Genomic DNA, 22,431 nt, shown 5'->3' with positions numbered 1-22,431 from the left:
GTGGCACTTCTTCGGCCTAGTATTTTTGATAAATCAGGAAAAAACCCCTCGTTGATTTTTACGGTGTTTGGAGTTGCGCAGAATAGGTATCTCAACTTTGCTCCACTTTCAGGCCAGAATTCCAGTTGTCGGCATTCTCCCTCTTCATGTAAACCTTGCAAAATAAGAGAGAGAAGGTATAAGAATTGTACCGTGAAGTGAAATAACAACCAAAGAAGGATAAATATCAACATGAAAACATGATGCAAAATGGATGTATCAACTCCCCCAAGCTTAGACCTCGCTTGTCCTCAAGCGAAAGCCGAGCTCAATAAATATGTCCACATGTTTAGGGAGAGAGGTGTCGACAAAACAAGATACGAACATGCATGCATCATGATCAAGATGAGAACGACAATACCAACATATAATCTCTCATGCTAAAGTGATAATTCCTTCACAAAGTAAAGCATGGATCAAGAACCTTACCGAGAAGTAACAACCGATAGCCTTTAGTCATTGAAGCAATTGCAATTTATCACAACATCAGAAAGAGTCAAATAAGATCTTGTTAAGCAAATCCACATACTCAATCATTATTTTGTTCTCTACAATTGCTACAACTCACGTGGTACTCATGAGATCAAAGTTTTAGCTGGACACAGAGAAATATAGGGGCTTACAGTTTTGCCTCCCAACTGCTTACCTCAAGGGTAATGTCAACAATAATAATTCATGAATGCCTACCTCCAAGTTGACATATGAATATAGATCTTTTCCAAGCATATGACGTTAGCCAAGCTAAAGGCGAAATAGGGAATTGGTGAAGATCACCATGACTCTTTCAAGGGCAAAAAGTAAAGGTACAAGATAGGCCCTTCGCAGAGGGAAGCATAGGTTGTCATGCGCTTTTAAGGTTCGGATGCGTGTCCTCATAGTGCGGAGAAACATCACTTTATATTGCCCCTGTGATAAAGAACTTTGTTATGCAATCTGTCGCTTTTATGTCTTCCTCATCACAGGTTCGTACAAAGCTTATTTTTCACACAGTAATAGATCATACATATTAGAGAGCATTTTTTATTCCTTGCACCGATGACAACTTACTTGAGGGATCTTATTCAATCCATAGGTAGGTATGGTGGACACTCATGGCAAAACTGGTTTGAAGGTTTATGGATGCACAAGTAGTATCTCTACTTGGTGCGGGAGTTTTAGCTAATATGAGGTGGAAACAGTCGTCACATGCTAAGGGATCTCTAATCATATAACATTGTTCAGAGCCAAGCAAACACAATTCATTATGTTGTCTTCCTTGTCCAACATCTAATTCTAGGCATGCAATAGTTTGGTGAGTGTTCACAATCATAGGTGGTGTCAGAGATGATATATTTATATGTGCACCTCTCCTTCCTTATCACTTCCTATTAATTGCAACCATGACCAAGGTCTACGTTAGCCTACCCTCAACAAGTTTCAATCCTCATTCTTTTTATATGTGAAGCCATCACTTCCCATAAGAGCATTACATGATCTTTCATGTTGTTGTTCTATTCTCACTCTTTTGATCATGGCAAGAGGCAAAGCCCTTCAACTAAGACACTCTTTATTATAAGGCTCACGAGCAAGAATACATCGGGGGTGACACAAAGAAAAACACAAGACTAAAACACTAAGACTTTTAAACTACTAGAGAAAGATAAAACTGAAAAGGAAAACTAAAAGAAAGGTAAAGGCAAAAGATGTGATGGTGATACGATACCGGGGCAACTCCCCCAAGCTTGGCACAAGACAAGGGGATTGCCCATACCAATGCTCAATTGTCTTTCTTTGGTGGTGATGGTGGTGGAGTTGTTTCAACATGAGTTTGATCCTCCGTCTTCCAAGGCATAGGTGCTCCATCATGGAAAGATGAACGAGTCTCCGGAATCCTCAAATCTGCAGCCAACCGTATTGATTTAAATCTATACTCATACTCACAGTTTTTGTTCTGCGGGTCATAGATCTGGGCCTGGAGTTGATCAATCATGTCATAGAGCCTCGAGAGGTGCTTCCCAATGTCATTGGCATCAATCATGTGCTTGTTGGTGAACTCCGTGATCATCATGTGGTTGGCGTTGAGTCCACGCTCCACCATCCCTTGGCACTTGAAGACTTGTTGCTCCATTGCTTCGAGCCTCGTCTCCATGCTTCCGGTCTTCTTAGGCCCCTCAACATCACGGATGTGCAACATCCCCTCACGCATCTCGATAGATTGAGGGTGTTGTAGCACTTTCGTGAGGTAGGGATTGATGACCTTCTCGAAGATCTTGTCCTTCGGAACTTTTGGGGAAGTCATGGCGATCTAGGTCTGCAACAGAAACAAGCTCAAAACGAAAAACAGAGGAAATCTGCGTGATGCAGGGGTCAGACCAAACGGAAGTATATATAATGATTTTTTTAGACCACAAGGAGTACCCAGCACGAAAACGGAGTCCGGGAGGCGCACGAGGTGGCCACAACCCCTCACGGAACGGCCAGGGGGTGGGCCCATGCCGTGCCGGCTTGTCGCCTCCTCGCGCACTTTCCGGACTACTTCCAATTTTTGTATTTTTTCAAAAATTCCAAAACGGAGAAAATTTCCTACTAGAAAAGTTTTGGACTTTGTTTTCTTACCGAATCACATACCTCTTCGTTTTCGGAGTCTGAAACAGGCTCATAAATATCCCTTAGGTATTCTTCTGGAGTTATGGTATTGATAATATTGCTTTCAACATTTATGGGAGTACCTGAGATATAATGCTTTATTCTCTGCCCATTTACAACTCTCGAACAATTACCTTTCGTGTTGTTGATCTTGATAGCACCGAAACGATATACTTCCTCAACAACATAGGGACCTTCCCATTTGAGAGAAGCTTGCCTGCAAAGAATCTTAAACGGGAGCTATATAGCAAGACATAATCACCTACATTGAACTCACGCTTTTGTATCCTCTTATCATGCCACCTATTAACCTTCTCTTTGAACAGCTTGGCATTCTCATATGCCTGAGTTCTCCACTCATCAAGCAAGCCAATATCAAATAACCTCTTCTCACCGGCAAGTTTGAAATCAAAGTTGAGCTCTTTGATTGCCCAATAAGCTTTATGCTCTAGCTCAAGAGGTAAGTGATATGCTTTCCCATACACCATTTTGTACGGAGACATACCCATGGGATTCTTATAGGCAGTTCTATAAGCCCACAGTGCATCATCAAGCTTCTTAGAAAAATTCTTTCTAGACATGTTGACAGTCTTTTACAGAATTAGTTTAATCTCTCTATTACTTAGCTCTACTTGACCACTGGACTAAGGGTGGTAGGGAGACGCAATTCTATTGTTGACATCGTACTTAGTGAGTGTTTTACAGAAAGCACCATGAATGAAGTGTGAACCACCGTCGGTCATTAGATATCTAGGGACTCCAAATCTAGGGAAGAAAACTTCTTTCAGGATCCTGATAGAGGTGTTGAGATCAACACTACTAGTGGGGATAGCTTCTACCCACTTAGTGACGTAATCAACAGCAACTAGGATATGAGTATACCCGTTGGATTTTGGAAAAGGTCCCATATAATCAAAGCCCCAAACATCAAATGGTTCAATGACAAGTGAATAGTTCATAGGCATTTCTTGACGTTTGCTAATATTACCTATTCTTTGACATTCGTCACAAGACAAGACAAACTTACGGGCATCCTTGAAGAGAGTGGGCCAATAGAAACCTGATTGCAATACCCTGTGTGCAGTTCTATCTCCTGCAGTCCTTCCTTATAAAGGTGAGGATCATCCCAGAAGTAGTGTCTCAAGTCAAAGAAGATTTTCTTGTTTTGCTGGTAGGTGAAACTAGGTGGCATATATTTGGCAACGATATAGTTCGCATAATCGGCATACCACGGTGCACTACATGAAGCATTGATGACATTCAGTTGCTCATCGGGAAAGCTATCATCAATAGGTTGTGGGTCATCAAGAACGTTCTCCAACCTAGCCAAGTTATCTCCTACTGGGTTATCAGCACCCTTTCTGTCGACAACGTGCAAATCAAATTCTTGTAGCAAGAGAACCCATCTGATAAGTCTAGGTTTAGCGTCCTTCTTTTCCATGAGGTACTTAATAGCAGCATGATCAATGTGAATAGTAACTTTGGAATCAACTACGTAAGACCTGAACTTTTCATATGCAAAAACGACTGCTAAAAATTCCTTCTCCGTAGTGGCATAGTTTCTTTGGGCAGTGTCTAGAGTTTTACTAGCATAGTGAATAACATTCAACTTCTTATCGACTCTTTGCCCTAGAATAACACCAACAACATAATCACTAGCGTCACACATGATCTCAAAAGGTAAGTTCCAATCGGATGGTTGAACAATAGGTGCAGTTATCAAAGCCCTCTTAAGTATTTCGAAGGCTTGCTCACAATCATCGTCAAAGACAAAAGGAATATCCTTTTGCAAGAGATTGGTAAGAGGCCTAGAAATCTTAGAGAAGTCTTTAATGAACCTTCTATGGAAACCAGCATGACCAAGGAAACTTCTTATCCCTTTGATATCTGTGGGGTATGAATTTTTTTAGATTGCATCAACCTTAGCCTTATCGACTTCAATACCTCGTTCGGAAATTTTATGTCCTAAGACGATGCCTTCATTAACCATAAAGTGGCACTTCTCCCAATTCAAGACAAGATTGGTGTCTTTACATCTCTGCAAGACTCGATCAAGGTTGCCAAGGCAATCATCAAAGGAAGACCCGTAATCGGAGAAGTCATCCATGAAAACCTCAACAATCTTTTCAAAATGTCAGAGAATATAGCCCTCATACATTTTTTAAAGGTGGCAGGTGCTTTACACAAGCCAAAAGGCATACGTCTATAGGCAAAGGTATCGAAAGGACAGGTGAAAGTGGTTTTCTCCTGATCAGATTGTGCAACTGGTATTTGGGAAAAACAAAAATAACCTTTTAGAAAGCAGAAGTGTGTGTGTTTGAACAACCTTTCTAGCATTTGGTCTATAAAAGGCAAAGGGTAATGATCTTTCCCAGTGGCTTTATTCAATTTCCTAAAATCGATCACCATCCTATAGCTAGTAATAATCCTCTGTGGGATCAATTCATCCTTATCATTAGGGACAACGATAATGCCTCCCTTCTTAGGAACGCAATGCACCGGACTCACCCAATCGCTATGAGCAACAAGATAAATGATACCTGCTTCCAGGAGCTTTATTATTTCTTTTCTTACTACCTCTTTCATCTTAGGATTCAATCTCCTTTGATGATTAGTAACTGGTTTGAAATCAGGATCGGTTTTAATCTTGTGCTCGCATAGAGTAGGACTAATGCCCTTAAGGTCATCAAGAGTATATCCAATAGCAGCACGGTGCTTCCTCGGAGTTTTTAGTAACCTCCTTTCTTCATGCTCTCAGAGGCTAGCACTAATAATAATAGGATATATCTCCTTTTCATCAAGATAAGCATACTTAAGAGTATCAGGCAACTGTTTAAGCTCGAAAACAGGATCACCCTTTGGTGGGGGTGGATCCGTGTTGACGTGCAACTGTTCCTGACTTGATGCCTCCACGGAAACGGAGCCGGAAAAGAGCTGCTTCCAGTTGCTCAACAATTAGAAATTGTCTTGCAATAGCCCACCAGCGCGTGGGATCGCGGCAGTTTTCGAGGGTAGAGTAGTCAACCCAAATTTGTTGGTTCGCACGACGGGAAGTGAAAGAATATTCTCAAGTATTAGCAGCTGAATGTGTCAGATTCAACAACACCTGAAAGATTAGTGTCTGCAAGCAAAGTATAAGCAGCAAAAGTAGTATGATAGCAACGGTGCCAGAAACGATCTGTTGACAAGGCAGATTATTCCCAACTGAAGTATCAATGGCGCCAGTAAGTTGCCCGTGGACGGGAAATATTCTTTCCCGGCAACGGTGCCAGAAAAAGTATTGTAGCAGGTAGCAGCAGTGTAACGAGTAACAACAGTGGCAAGGAACAGCAGTAGTGACAAGAGTAGCAAGTAACAGAAGTGGCAAGTAGCAGAAGTGGCTAGTAACAGTAGTAGCAACAGTAGTGGCAGCAGCAGCAGGACAAAGCAAGTAACAGTAGCAGCAAGTAACAGTAGCAGCAACAGTAGTAACAGCAGAAGAGCAAAACAAGTAACAGCAGCAGCAAGTAACAGTAACAGCAACAGTAGTAACAGCAACAGAGCAAAACAAGTAACAGCAGCAGTGGGACAAACTCGTAGGCAATGGATCGGTGATTTGTCGGATGACATTCATCATGCAACAGTTATAACATGGAGAGATATGTGGCTAGCTCCCATTCGTCAATGTGATGTAGGCATTCATTCCGTGTGTAGTCATACGTGCTTAGGGAAAAGAACTTGCATGACACCTATTGTCCATCCCTCCCGTGGCAGCGGGGTCCAAATGGATACTACAGGATATTAAGGTTCTCCTTTTAATAAAGAACCGGACCAACGCATTACCACTTGGTGAACACATGAACTCCTCAAACTATGGTCATCACCGGGAGTGGTTCCGGTTATTGTCACTCCGGGGTTGGCAGATCATAACACATAGTAGGTAACTACAACTTGCAAGATCGGATCTAAAACACACATATATTGGTGACAACATAATAACTCGATTACATGATAGATCTCATCCTACTCATCACCGCCCAGCGAGCCTACGAATAGATTACTCACGAACGATGAAGAGCTTCATGGAATTGGAGAGGGAAGAAGGTTGATGATGACGATGGCGACGATCTCCTTGATCCAGAGCCCAAAATGGACTCCAGATCTGCCCTCCAGATGAAGAACAGGATGTGTCGGCGCCTCCGTGTCGCAAACGCGATGAAATCTTCTCTCTTGATTTTTTCCGGGACGAATGGGAATAAATAGCACTGGAATTGGGGGCCGCAAAGCCACGTGGGCCCCACAAGTCCTGAAGCCGCGGCCACAGAGCTTGTGGCCCACTGGCTCACCCCCTCCGGTGGATCTTTGCGCAGGTATTTTTCATATTTTCCAGAAATATTCTGCATAAATTTTCAGGACGTTCCGAGAACTTTCATTTTTGCACAAAAACAACACCAAGGCAATTCTGCTGAAAATAGCGTCAGTCCAGGTTAGTTCCATTCAAATCATGCAAATTAGAGTCCAAAACAAGGGCAAAAGAGTTTGGAAAAGTAGACACGATGGAGATGTATCAATCCCCAAGCAGTTCAACACGCACATTATTCTTAAGGATAGGATATTGTTCTAAGACAACTCTATCTATCTCGTCCCTTTCATCCATATGCATATCATTTTCATGCTCAAGCAAGTATTGCTCTAATGGATCAGTAGGAGGCACGGCAATAGAGGCTAAGGCAATAGTTTCATCCCTACTAGGCAACTTCTTTTCATGAGGTTGTCTACCAAACTTAAAGAAATTGAACTCATGTGACACACCTTCAAAGTCAACAGTGACAGTTTGCTTCTCACAATCAATATGAGCATTGACAGTATTGAGAAAAGGTCTACCAAATATGATGGGACAAAAGCTATCTTGTGCAGTAGCGAGAACGAGGAAATCAGCAGCATACTTCATTTTACCACACAAGACTTCAACATCCCTAACAATTCCCACAGGGCAGATAGTATATCTATTGGCAAGCTGAATAGTGACATCAATGGGCTCTATCTCAACACGTGCAATCTCATCCTTTATTTCATCGTGTAAGGATTGAGGTATTGCACTAACACTAGCACCCACGTCACATAAACCATGGTAACAATGATCTCCTATCTTAACAGAAACCACAGGCATGCCAACAACATGCCTATGTTTGTCTCTAACGTGAGGTTTAGCAATTCTAGCAGTATCTTCACAGAAGTGAATATTATGTCCCTCAACATCGTCGGACAGAAGATCTTGGATGATAGCAATGCTAGGTTCAACTCTAATTTGCTCAGGGGGTGTAGGTGTTCTAATATAGCCTCTACGTATCACAGTTGAAGCTTTAGAATTATCCTTTATCCTAACAGGGAAAGGTGGTTTCTCAATGTAAGCACTGGGAACAACAGGATCATTATAGGCAATGACTTTCTCTTCAACTGGAGTAGGTTTAACTACATTGACTTCTAAAGGAGGATGATATTTAAACCACTTCTCTTTGGGGAGATCAATATGAGAAGCAAAGGATATACACAATGAAGCTACTATCTCAGAGTCAAGTCCATACTTAGCGCTAAAGTCACTAAAGGTATTTGTCTCAACAAAGGATTTAACGCAATCAAATGTGAAATTCATACCTGACTCCTTACCTTCTTCAAGCTCCCAATCTTCAGAGTTGTGCTTAATTCTCTCCAATAAATTCCATTTGAAGTCAATATTTCTCTTCATAAAAGAACCGGTACAAGAAGTGTCAAGCATGGTGCGATCATCATGAGAAAGCCGAGCATAGAAGTTCCGAATGATAATTTCTCTCGAGAGCTCATGATTGGGGCATGAATATAGCATTGATTTAAGCCTCCCCCAAGCTTGAGCGATGCTTTCTCTGCCACGAGGCCAAAAATTGTAAATATAATTTCGATCACGATGTACTAAATTCATAGGATAAAACTTTTGATGAAATTCCAATTTCAACGGATTGTAGTCCCATGATCCAGTATCATCACATAGCCTATACCATGTCAATGCCTTATCCTTCAAAGATAAAGGAAAGACCTTCTTCTTGACCTCATCCTCGGGCACACCTGCAAGCTTAAAATAAACCACAAACTTCATCTACATAGATTAGATGCAAGTCGGGATGTGATGTTCCATCTCGTGTAAAAAGGATTAGCCAGCAGTTTCTCAAGCATACCCGAAGGAAATTCAAAGCAAATATATTCAGTAGGTGCAGCAGGTTGAGGAGAAACTATTTGTGCTTCCGTTCGAGGTGAAGATACCCCGAACAAGCCCCTCAAAGGATTAGTATCCACAGTGACAAGTGACAATAAATTTCAGCACACAATATGAATGTTCCTTGCCAAGTTCCACTTACCAAAGGCGCTTCACTCCCCGGCAACAGCGCTAGAAAAGAGTCTTGGTGACCCACAAGTATAGGCGATCAATCGTAGTCCTTTCAATAAGTAAGAGTGTCGAACCCAATGAGGAGCAGAAGGGTCTCACAAGTGGTTTTCAGCAAGGAAAAATCTGCAGGGACTGAAATTGTCGGTAACAAGTGATTGTGTGGTGAGATGATTCGTAGCAAGCAACAAGTAAAAAAAGTAGCAACGGTGCATCAAAGTGTCCAAATCCCTTTTGTAGCAAGGGACAAGCCTGGACAAAGTCTTATAGGAGGAAAAATGCTCCCGAGGACACACGGGAATTTCTGTCATGCTAGTTTCATCATGTTCATATGATTCGCGTTCGTTACTTTGATAGTTTGATATGTGGTTGGACTAGCGCTTGGGTACTGCCCTTACTTGGACAAGCATCCCACTTATGACTAACCCCTCTCGCAGGCATTCGAAACTACGAAATAAGAATTAAGACAAAGTCTAACCATAGCATTAAACTAGTGGATCAAAATCAGCCCCTTAAGAAGCAACGCATAAACTAGGGTTTAAGCTTCTGTCACTCTAGCAACCCATCATCTACTTAATACTTCCCAATGCCTTCCTCTAGGCCCAAATAATGGGGAAGTGTTATGTAGTCGACGTTCACATTACACCACTAGAGGAAAAACAACATACAACATATCAAATTACCGAACGAATACCAAATTCACATGACTACTATTAGCATGACTTATCCCATGTCCTCAGGAACAAAAGTAACTACTCACAAAGCATAAAAATATTCATGACCAGAGAGGTAATGAGTAGCATCAAGGATCTGAACATAAACTCTTCCACCAAGTAATCCAACTAGCATCACTTACAAAGAGTAATCAACACTACTAGCAACCTTACAAGTACCAATCGGAGTCGCGAGACGGAGATTGGTTACAAGTGATGAACTAGGGTTTGGAGATGAGATGGTGCTGATGAAGATGTTGATGGCGACGAGTCCCTACGATGAGAGGAGTGTTGGTGATGACGATGGCGACGTTTCCCCCTCCGGGGGGGGGGAGTTTCCCCGGCAGGATCATCCTGCCGGAGCTCTAGCTCAAGTTCCACCTCGTGGCAGCGGTGAAACCACGAAAAAGCTCTTCCTTGATCTTTTCCTGGATGAAACCCTTCATATAGCAAAAGAGGGGGGCCAGTGGGCCACTGGGCTGCCCACAAGCCCTCATGGCACGGCCTGGGGGGTGGCCGCGCCATGCAGGCTTGTGGGCACCCCCTGGTGCCCCTGTGGCACTTCTTCGGCCTAGTATTTTTGATAAATCAGGAAAAAAATCCTCGTGGATTTTTACGGCGTTTGGAGTTGCGCAGAATAGGTATCTCAACTTTGCTCCACTTTCAGGCCAGAATTCCAGTTGTCGGCACTCTCCCTCTTCATGTAAACCTTGCAAAATAAGAGAGAAAACGCATAAGAATTGTACCGTGAAGTGAAATAACAGCCAAAGAAGCGATAAATATCAAAATGAAAACATGATGCAAAATGGACGTATCAGTGAGCCTCAGGGTCGGTTACCGGAGACATCGACTTCGCATGGCTGGGGTCGAAATGATTATGCTGCTCGCTCGCAGTGTCAAGGATATCCGTGACACGCTTCTCTTGAAGGGTGCGCTCCTTGCCCTCCAAACCAGACATCTCTACCATGGCCGCCTGGGCGGCCCGCATGTTGGCCACTGGAGTATCATAGATGGGCTGCTTGCCACCTAAGATTTTAGGTTTTCTCCAGGTAAATTACTTTCCAAGTGGGAAGGGCCGTACCATATCCAAGAAGTGTACCGCTCCGGTGCAATCAATATTAATAATTTTGAAGGCACAAAACCACATGTTGTGAATGGGCAAAGACTCAAGCATTACATGGCTGGAGACCCCATCAATGTAGAGGTTGATGTGATACAAGTAGCCACTCACGAAGAACATATTGCAACACTGTATCAGACACTGGCAGAAGCAGAATAAGAAAAGTTATGAAATACGGTAAGGAAACTTCGCGAACATCAATAGAAGTTATGTTTTATGCGTTCTTGCAAAATTAGGAAAATTCCGAGCCGAAGCGGAGCAGGAGAGGAGCTCCGGGTCACCCAGGCGACCTTCTGGCGCGGGCTAGCCCCTGGCCGCGCCAGGAGGCCGCCTCGAGCATGCGGAGTTCGTCTCCGACCCTACTTTGGCATGTTACCTTCCTTCTGGTGTAGAAATTTTTCCTATATATTTTCCCGGATCGTCCCGGCTTTGTATCTTGCGATTATGTGTGTTTTCTCTTTCGATCTTTTTCTGCCAGGCTAAGAAGCTATTGTTTGAGATCTCTTCTTGCGTCTCAAGCGGGGAAGACTACACAGGTCGTCGTCTCCGACGTGTCCAGCAAGATATCAACCAAGGGAAGGTCACCAGATGGGCTACCAATGAAGAGACAGCCGCAAGACAAGCGGAGGTGGAGTGCTTCTGAGAGAGGAAGTCAAGATGGTCACCTCCCAGCAAGAAGGAGATTCTTCATGAGGAGGATACAGCTCCAACAACCCCATCCTCTTGGGTTTCATTAACCCTCAACATGATCTTTCTTTGAACCTTTCAGAAACTGCCCCTCCACCAGGAGCTCCACCTGTGTCATCTACTATATCCAAAGCTTACAGAATCACTAACCAATTCTGTGAAGACTTCCGTGTGCTTAAAGTATAGGTGGCCATACTGGAAGCTGAAAACAAAACCCTTCGGCGCATAATAGCGGACTTGAAGAACAACAACTAGGATGAAAAGTGAAATCTTCATGGGTGATGGTATTCCCTTAGATTGTTCCAAGCTTGGGGGAATGCCCGGTATTTTTATTTTTATCTTTACTTTTTATGGTCAAGTTTAGTGTCGTATCATGTTTAGGGAAGTTATCTTATGAAATAGGTGTTTGCATTGAGGTCTATCACTCCTTTGTGGAGAGTTTATATCCGTGAGCGTGAAGTGTCTATGATGGAATATTAATGAGAAGTCTATTGGTTTCTTTGCTGCACTTGGTATTCTCTTCATGCAATCGATCTTATATGTTGATTCTTATGGGAGTATTGATCTTACACATCAGGTATGGCTTTGAAAACTTTATTTAATCTTGGCAAACATAGCATTGGTCATAGGAACAAGCATGAGTTTTTCTAGTAGCAACATAGCCAAACATTTATGTTCTTATGGTTGAAGTGTTATGCTGACAAGACAACTTGATGTTTTATGCCAATTCTTTATGTTAAACTTTATATTGTTTTGCATCCAAGTTAACATTAATTGTCTGCTCTTAAAAGCCTTTGCTAGCCAACCCTTGCACTAAGCGGGAATACTGCTTGTGCATCCATACCTTGAAACCTCAACCTTCTCAATAGTCCACCATACCTTCCCTTTACGTGGTATTTCACCACCACTCCTAAAGTATATTACTCATGTGCTATCTTTAAACCTTCAAATATTACTCCCTGTTTTGTGCCTCTATTTTAATTAGCTCATGAGGAAGTAGTAGATAATTCATTATCTTCTCACACTGGACAAATTTTATCTTGGGTTTGCATGTGATCTGCTAACTCCTAATACGAGGAGGCACTGGCATGAGCGCGCCCAGCTCGTAGAAGATAATAACAACAAACAAAACCTCCTTCATGCTTTGTTGATGAGAAATCAGAACACTTTGGTAGTGATAAACAAAGCAGACAAAGGGGATGTGATCGTTCCCACGTTGGGAGCCATTCCTCAAAACTTGTCTAGCATGAGAAGTATTGGGCTATCTACTAGCATTCGTTGACAAATTATGCACCTCTCAAAATATTGTTTTACAATCTTGCTGATTACAAAATCCCTAAAAGCTCTAGCACATGAGCTTTCCCTACTTCCCTCTGCGAAGGGCCAATCTTTTACTTTTATGTTGAGTCAGTAAACCTACTTCTCTGTATCTTGAAAAGAGAAGACACTTTATGTTGACAAAGATGCATGCATTTATATTGTTTCATTGAGAATTGCCATATCACACCTTTGTTGACATTTTCATTAAGATAAGTGAGTTGTTTGTTAAGCCTAGCTAAAACAAACATCTCCCTTTGTGTTAGCACTTTCACTTCTTGATTAATAACACGTTCTTTAAAAAAGCTTCAATTGATCTCATCAAAATATAAGAGGAAGAGCAAAAGTTAAAAGTTATTAGTTTTTATTTGACCAAGGACATGTTTTCCATGGTTTGATGAGTTTTTTTAGCTCTACTTTTGATTGTAATTGATATTACTCTTTCATAAGGGCCTTATGAGTTGAGATTGTTGTTGAGGATGGTTGAGTTTAGTAGATAAATTATGATGCTTCTTGTCCGTATTCTTTTTATCGACACTTCACTCTCTAAACTCGTGGACAGGTTTATCAAGCTCAGTATTAGCTTGGGGACAAGTGAGGTCTAAGCTTGGGGGAGTTGATACGTCCAAAATGCATCACTATTTTGTATCATAATTTGTCTCTATTCATTGATATATTTCACTTTATGATGGTGTAGTTATAGTGTTTTGGCTTATTTTACACAGTTTACAACTTTCGGGTGCCGAAACAGCACACGCAGGATTCAACAAAGAAAATAGCACGAAGAGATGCAATATCGCAACATCTCCAATTGAGCTGAAATTTTGAGGGAAGAAGTTTCCGAACGGATCCCAAAGACACGCCAAAGAAGGGCCGGAGGGGGGCACAGGTCACCCAGGCGATCTGCTGGCGCGGCACCCCTAGGCCACGCCAGGTGGCCGCCTGGGTGATGGGCCCTGCCTCCGATGCTCTCCTTTGGCCTATATGTTCCCCTTGACCTAAAAGTTCCGGGGACAGAAGAGTTTTCGCGATTCCGCTGCTGCTCCGCGGCGGAAACCTAGAGAGAAGAAAAGACCTTTCCAGCAAGCAGATTCTGCCGGGGAGAACTCCTCCCGGAAGGGGAGATCATCCTCATCGTCATCAGCATCGTCACTGGCATCATCAAGGTCATCATCACCATCCTCACCAACACCAGCACCGTCTCCAACTTCATCCCATCTACTTCACCATTGCAATCGGAGTTGTACCTTGCACTATTCATCCCCTCTACTCTACCAGTGTTGATTACTCTTTTGTGGTGAATGCTATTGAGTTTTGTTGGTGGATATTTGTTATAACCATATTATTAATAATATTTTCATCACCTCCGATCATGATCTCCTTTATGTCTTGTGAGTAATTCCATTAGTTCATGAGGACACGGGAAAAGTATAGATGCTAGTAGTCATATGATGTTGAAGTAATATATGTTGATTGATATTTAAGTTACGGTGTTATTCTTCTAGTGGTGTTATGTGAACATCGACTACATAACACTTTGCCTTTTTAAGGACCTAGGGGAATTCATCGTGTATAAGGAATGTTTATGGTGGGTTACCAGAGTGACAGAAACCTGAACCCCAGTTCGCATACTTTTGCATGAGGGAGTATTGGATCCTAAAGCTTATTGCTATGGTTAGGCTTTGCCTTAATTTCTCTCTTGTATTTGCGGATGCTTGCAAGAGGGGTTAATCATAAGAGTGAACTTGTCTTAACCTAGACGGTGCACTAGTTAAGATCCACCCTCATAACACTTATCAATACAAAACATAGTACTAAACAGAGTATGGCGAAAGCACTTGACTATCTCTCTCGTGTGTCCTCAGGAACGCCTTAGTCTTTATAAGCTTAATCCCTAGACTTATCCTTTGTGTTTAAAAGGATTGGGCCACTTGCTGCACCTCGACACGATTTACTTTACTTGCATTTATTTCCTTGTTGCTTATACTAGAAAATCCATAAAAAGTTATCTTTCACTACTTGCAGTTATTCCTTGCTCAAGATCACTTGCAATACCTTCTGGTCCTCGTTGGGTTCGACACTCTTACTTATCGAAAAGGCTACGATAGATCCCCTAGACTTGTGGGTCATCAACGTATAGCTCGATAACGATCCCCGCCTTCTTGATTCAGCAAGAGGGGCGGAGAGGTAGATGAGTTCACCAGCATGGTGGCGTGGTGGTGGTGGTGGTGAACTAATCCAGCAGGTCTTCACCTAAGCACTGCCGAACTAGACTAGAGGAGACACATATCTAGAGGGGGAGAGAGAGGAAGCCGTGGGTGATTTATGTGTCACAAAACCCTCAAAACCTCTAGTATATATAGGAGGAGGGGAGAGGAGGCAGCCTTGGCCCCTACTCCAAGGAGAAGGGGTCGGAGGAACGCTACAAGGAAGAGTCCACCTTCCCACAAGGGAGGTGGACTACTTTGGGAGGACTCCTCCTTCCTTTCCTTTTAAAGGAATTTTGCCTTTTATCTCCACTCCTAGACGCATGGGGTTTTGAGAGAGGCTTCGGCCAGCACACCAGGGGTTGGTCCACCTCCTCTCACAGCCCATAAGGCTCTTGGGTCGTCACACCCCTCCCGGTGGTCCCCCCATACACTACCAATGAGCCCGAAACTTTTCCAATGACCAAAACAAGACTTCCTATATACCAATTTTTACCTCCGGATCTCCTCATGATGTTCAGAATCTCATCCGAGACTCCGAACAACATTCGGTCACCAGCACCTATAACTCAACTATACTGAAACGTCACCGAACCTTAAGTGTGCAGACCCTACGGGTTCGAGAACTATGCAGACATGACCTGAGACACTCTGCGGTCAATAACCAATAGCGGGGCCTAGATTCTCATATTGGCTCCTACATATTCCAAGAAGATCTCTATTGGTTGAACCTCTATATCAAGGATTTAGTTAATCTCGTATTTTGTTACCTTTGTCCTTCGGTATGTTACTTGCCCGAGATTCGATCGTCGTATCTCCATACCTAGTTCAATCTTTTCCATCACATCATTCTCCTAATGATGTGATCCCCTTATCAACTAACAACTCATGTCTATGGTCACGAAACCTTGACCATCTTTGATAAACGAGCTAGTCCTTAGAGGCTCACAAGGGACAGCATGTTGTCTATGTACCCACACATGTATTTGAGTTTCCAATCAATAAAATTATAGCATGGATATTAAACGATTATCATGAACAAGGAAATATAATAGCTACTAATTTATTGTTGCCCCTAGGGAATATTTCCAACACTCTCCCACGTGCACTAGAGTTAATAATCTATTTCACATCACTATTTGATTCACACCCAATGAGTTCTGGGGTTTAATTATGTTTTCTTGTGAGAGAGGTTTTTAGTCAACGGGTTTGAACCTTTTAGATCCGTGTGTGTTTTCACAACTCTCTATGTCATCCTATAGATGTTGTTATCACGCTCCATTTGGAACTATTCCAAATGACGGCTCCATTATACGAATCCGGTTTGCTACTCATAGTCATCCGGATTGGTGTCAAAGCTTGCATTGATGTAACTCTTTACAACGAACTCTTTTATCACCTCCATTATCGGGAAACACTTCCTTAGTCCACTAGTTACCAAGGATAACTTTGACCGATGTTCAGTGATTCAATCTTGGATCACTCTTTGTACCCCTTGACAGACTCATGGCAAGGCACACATTAGGAGCGGTACATAGCATGACATAATTTAGAGAATACGGCTAAGGCATAGGGGACGACCTTCGTCCTTTCTCTTTCTTCTGTCTTGGTCGGTGCTTTGAGTCTTACTCAAATTCACATCTTACAACACAGCCAAGAACTCCTTCTTTGTCGATCTATTTTTAACTCCTTCAAAAACTTGTCAAGGCATGCATTTCGTTGAAAGTTCTGTTAAGCGCTTTGATCTATCTCTATAGATCTAATGCTCAATGTTAAAGTAGCTCTATCCAGGTTTTCCTTTGAAAACTCCTTTCAAACAACCCTTTATGCTTTCTAGAAATTCTACATTATTTCCGATCAACAATATGTCAATCACATATTCTAATCAAAAATTCTATAGTGCTCCCACTCACTTCTTTGGAAATACAAGTTACTCATAAACTTTGTATAAAACCAAAAACTTTGATCATCTCATCAAAGCGTATATTCCAACTCCGAGATGCTTGCTCCAGTCCATAGAAGGATTGCTCGAGCTTTTGTACTTGTTAGCAACCTTAGGATCGACAAAACATTCTGGTTGTATCACATACAACCTTTCCTGAAGGAAACCGTCGAGGAAACAATGTTTTGACATCCTATTTGCAAGATTTCATAAATAATGCAGCAACTGCTAACATATTTCCAACGGACTTTTTGCATCGCTATGAGTGAGAAAGTCTCATCATAGTCAACTTTTTGAACTTGTCGGAAACTTCCTTGTGACAAGTCGAGTTTTCTTAATGGTGACTTTTCACCATCATCGCATCTCTTCCTTTCAAAGATCCATTTGTACTTAATAGTCTTACGACCATTAAGTAGTTCTTCCAAAGTCTACACTTTGTTTTCATACATGGATACTCTCTCGGATTTCATGGCCTCCAGCCATTTGTCTGAATCTGGGCCCATCGTCGCTTCTCCATAGTTCGTAGGTTCATTGTTGTCCAACAACATGACCTCCAAGACAGGGTTACCGTACCACTCTGGACCAGTACGTTTCCTTGTCGACCTATGAGGTTTGGTAGTAACTTGATCCGAAGCTTCATGGTCACTATCATCACCTTCCACTTCAATTGGTGTAGGCGCCACACGAACAACTTCATGTGCCCTCCTTCACACCTGCTGAAGCAACGGTTCAATAACGTCATCAAGTTTCCATCATCCTCCCACTCAATTCTTTCAAGAGAAACTTTTCCTCGAGAAAGGACCCGTTTCTAGAAACAAACACTTTGCTTCCGGATCTTGAGAAAGGAGATATACCCAACTGTTTTGGGTGTCCTATGAAGATGCATTTATCCACTTTGGGTTTGAGCTTATCAGACTGAAACTTTTTCAAATAAGCATCACAACCCCAAACTTTTAAGAAACGACAGCTTAGGTTTCTCCAAACCATAGTTCATACAGTGTCATCTCAATGGAATTACGTGGTTCCCTATTTAAAGTGAATGCGGTTGTCTCTAATGCCTAAGCCAAAAACGATAGAGGTAATACGATAAGATACCTCATAGTATGCACCATATCCAATAGGGCGCGGCTATGACGTTTGGACACACCCTCACATCATGGTGTTCCAGGTGGCATTAGTTGTGAAGCAATTTCCACATTGTCTTAAATGTGTACCAAACTCGCAGCTTAGATATTCATCTCTACGATCATATCGTAGATATTTTATCTTCTTGTCACAACGATCTTCAACTTCACTCTGAAATTATATGAACCTTTCAACAATTCAGACTTGTGTTTCATCAAGTAAATATACCAGTATCTACTCAAATCATGTGTGAAGTAAGAACATAACGATATCCACTGCGTGCCTCATCACTCATTGGACTGCACACATCAAAATGTATTACTTCAAACAAGTTGCTTTCTTGTTCCATCTCACTGGAAAACGAGCCTTCAATCATCTTGCCCATGTGGTATGATTTGCATGTCTCAAGTGATTCAAAATCAAGTGAGTCCAAACGATCCATCTACATGGAGTTTCTTCATGTGTTTATATCAATAGACATGGTTCGCATGTCTCAAACTTTTCAAAAACGAGTGAGTCCAAAGATCCATCAGTATGGAGCTTCTTCATGCATTTTACACCAATATAACTCAAGTGGCAGTGCCACAAGTAAGTGGTACTATCATTACTACTTTGTATCTTTTGGCATCAATATTATGAACATGTGTATCACTACGACCAAAATTCAACAAACCATTGAAGGTATTTATTAAAGCGAATAGAATAACCATTATTCTCTTTAAATGAATAAATGTATTGCAATAAACACGATCCAATCATGTTCATGCTCAACGCCAACACCAAATAACATTTATTTAGGTTCAACACTAATCCCGATGGTAGAGGGAGCGTGTGATGTTTGATCAAATCAACCTTGAAATTTCACATCATCACCTCACTTTTAGCTAGTCTCCGTTTATTCGTAGCTTTTATTTCGAGTTACTAACACTTAGCAACCGAACCGGTATCTAATACATCGGTGCTACTAGGAGTACTAGTAAAGTACACATTAATATCATGTATATCCAATATACTTTTGTCGACTTAGCCAGCCTTCTCATCTACCAAGTAACTAGGGTAGTTCTGCTCCAGCGACCATTCCCCTCATAATAGAAGCACTTAGTCTCAGGTTTGGGTTCAACCTTGGGTTTCTTCACTAGAGTGGCAACTAGTTTGCCATTTTATGAATTGTCCCTTTTATCCCTTTCCCTTCTCGAAACTAGTGGTTTTATTGATCATCAACACTCGATGCTCCTACTTGATTTCTACCTTCACGGTGTCAAACATCGCGAATAGCTCAAGGATCATGAACTCTATCCCTGATATGTTATAGTTTTACACGAAGCTCAATAGCTTGGTGACAGTGTCTTTGGAGAACTATGTCAATTACTATCTTATCTCGAAGATCAACTCCCACTCGATTCAAGCGATTATGGTACTCAGACAATCTGAGCACATGCTCAACGATTGATCTTTTCTCCCTTACTTTATAGACAAAGAATCTTGTCGGAGGTCTCATACCTCTCAACACAGGCACGAGCATGAAATCCCAAATTCAGCTCTTGGAACATCTCATACGTTCCGTGAAGCTCAAAACGTCTTCGGCGCCTTAATTCTAAGCCGTTTAAGCAGTACGCACTGAACTATCATGCACTCATCAAAAACATGCCTTAATTCTACAGACGATGCTCGGGGTTTAGCACAGCGAGCGGTGCATTAATGACATAAGCCTTATATGCAGCAATAAGGACAATCCTCAGTTTACAGACCTAGTTCGCATAATTTCTACTATCATCTTTCAACTAAATTTTCTCTAGGAACATATTAAAACAGTAGAGTTACAGCGCAAGCTACAACTTAATTTGCAAAGACCTTTCGACTACGTTCAAGATAATTGAGTTTAGCTAATCATATTACTAATAAACTCCCACTCAAATTAACATCCCTCTAGTCATTCGAGTGACGCATGATCCAAATTCACTAACTCAAGTCTGATCATCACGTGAGTTGAGTTTAGCTTCAATGGTGAACATCTCCATGTTGATCATATCAACTATACGATTCATGCTCGGCCTTTCGGACTCTTTTGTTCCGAGGCCATTTCTGTACATGCTAGGCTCGTCAAGTTTAACCCGAGTGTTCCGCATGTGCAATTGTTTTGCACCTGTTGTATGTGAATGTTGAGTGTATCACACCCAATCATCACGTGTTGCCTCGAAATGACGAATTGTCGCAACGGTGCACAGTCGGGGAGAACACAATTTTATCTTGAAATTTTACTGAGGGATCACCTTATAATGCTACCGTCGTCCTAAGAAAAACAAGGTGCATAAAAGGATTAACATCACATGCAAATTATATGTGACATGATATGGACATGAACTTGTGCTTCTTGATCTCCATCACCAAAGCACGAGCATGATCTCCATCGTCACCGGCGCCACACCATGATCTCCATCATTGTGCTGCCATCGAGGTTGTCGTGCTAACTATGATGTTACTATTAAAGCTACTACTACCGATAAAGCAAAGCATATCCAAGCGCAAAATAATTAAAGACAACCCTATGTCTCATGTCGGTTGACGTAGCATCGACGTGCAAGTCGATATTTAACTATTACAACATGATCATCTCATACATCCAATATATCGTATCATGTCTTTGGCCATATCACTTCACATGCATACCCTACAAAAACAAGTTAGACGTCCTCTAATTTATTGTTGCATGTTTTACTGGCTGCTACGGGTATCTAGTATGATCGCATCTTACTTACACAAAACCACAACGGTGATATGCAAGTTGCTATTTAACCTTCTCTAAGGACTGTTTCGGTCAAATCCGTTTCAACTACAGTTGAAGAAATAGACACCTGCCAGTCATCTTTATGCAACAAGTTGCATGTTAGTCAAGGAATTCGGTCTCTCGTAAGCGTACGAGTAATGTTGGTCCGGGCCGCTTCAATCCAACAATACCGCTGAATCAAGAAAATACTAAGGAGGGCAGAAAATTGAACATCAATGCCGAAAAACTCTTTTGTGTTCTACTCGAGATATCATCTACACATGAACCTGGCTCATGATGTCACTGTTGGGGAACATTGCATGGGAAAGAAAAAAATCCTACGCACAAGCAATACCAATCCATGGTGATGATCATCTACGAGAGGGGAGAGTGAATCTACATACCCTTGTAGATTGCTAAGCAGAAGCGTATCTAACGCGGTTGATGTAGTGGGAAATCTTCGCGATCCAAATCGCAGCCCTTCCTGCAATCTCATCACGATCCGTCCAGCGATTCCATCATGATCCATCCCGATCTAGTGTCGAACGAACGAGACCTCCGCATTCAGCACACGTACAGCTCGATGACGATCCCCTCCTTTTTGATCTAGCAAGAGAGGCGGAGAGGTAGATGAGTTCACCAGCACAACAGCGTGGTGGTGGTGGTGAACTAATCCAGTAGGGCTTCGCCTAAGCATTGTCAAACTAGACTAGAGGAGAAACAGATCTAGAGGGAGAGAGAGGCAGGCGTGGCTGATTTCTGTGTCACAAAACACTCAAATCCTCTAGTGTATATAGGAGGGGTGAGGAGGCAGCCTTGTCCCCTACTCCAAGGAGAAGGGGTCGGCTGAACCCTACAAGGAAGAGTCCACATTCCCACAAGCGGAGGTGGACTACTTTGGGAGGACTCCTCCTTCCTTTCCTTTTAAAGGACTTCTTCCTTTTATCTCCACTCCTGGACGCATGGGATTTTGAGAGAGGCTTCGTCCAGACCATCAAGGTCTGGTCCAGCTCCTCTCACAACCAATAAGGCTCTTGGGTCATCACACCCCTCCCGATGGTCCCCAGGTACCCTCCCGCCACTCCTGGTACACTACCGATGAGCCCGAAACTTTTCCAGTGACCAAAACAGGACGTCCTATATATCAATCTTTACCTCCGGACCATTCCGGAGCTCCTCGTTATGTCAAGAATCTCATCTAGGACTCCGAAAAACCTTCGGTCACCAGCACCTATAACTCAACTATACCGAAACGTCACCCAACCTTAAGTGTGCACACCATGCAGGTTCGAGAACTATGCACACATGACCTGAGACACTCTCTGGTCAATAACCAATATTGGCTCCAACATATTCTATGAAGATCTCTATCGGTTGAACCTCTATGTCAAGGATTCAGTTAATCCCATATGTTGTTCCCTTTGTCCTTCGGTATGTTACTTGCCCGAGATTCCATCGTCGGTATCTCCATACCTAGTTCAATATCTTTACCGGGAAG

This window comes from Hordeum vulgare, chromosome 6H, assembly GCF_904849725.1.
Source record: "Hordeum vulgare subsp. vulgare chromosome 6H, MorexV3_pseudomolecules_assembly, whole genome shotgun sequence".
NCBI lineage: Eukaryota > Viridiplantae > Streptophyta > Magnoliopsida > Poales > Poaceae > Hordeum > Hordeum vulgare.
This window is presented reverse-complemented; position numbering follows the sequence as displayed.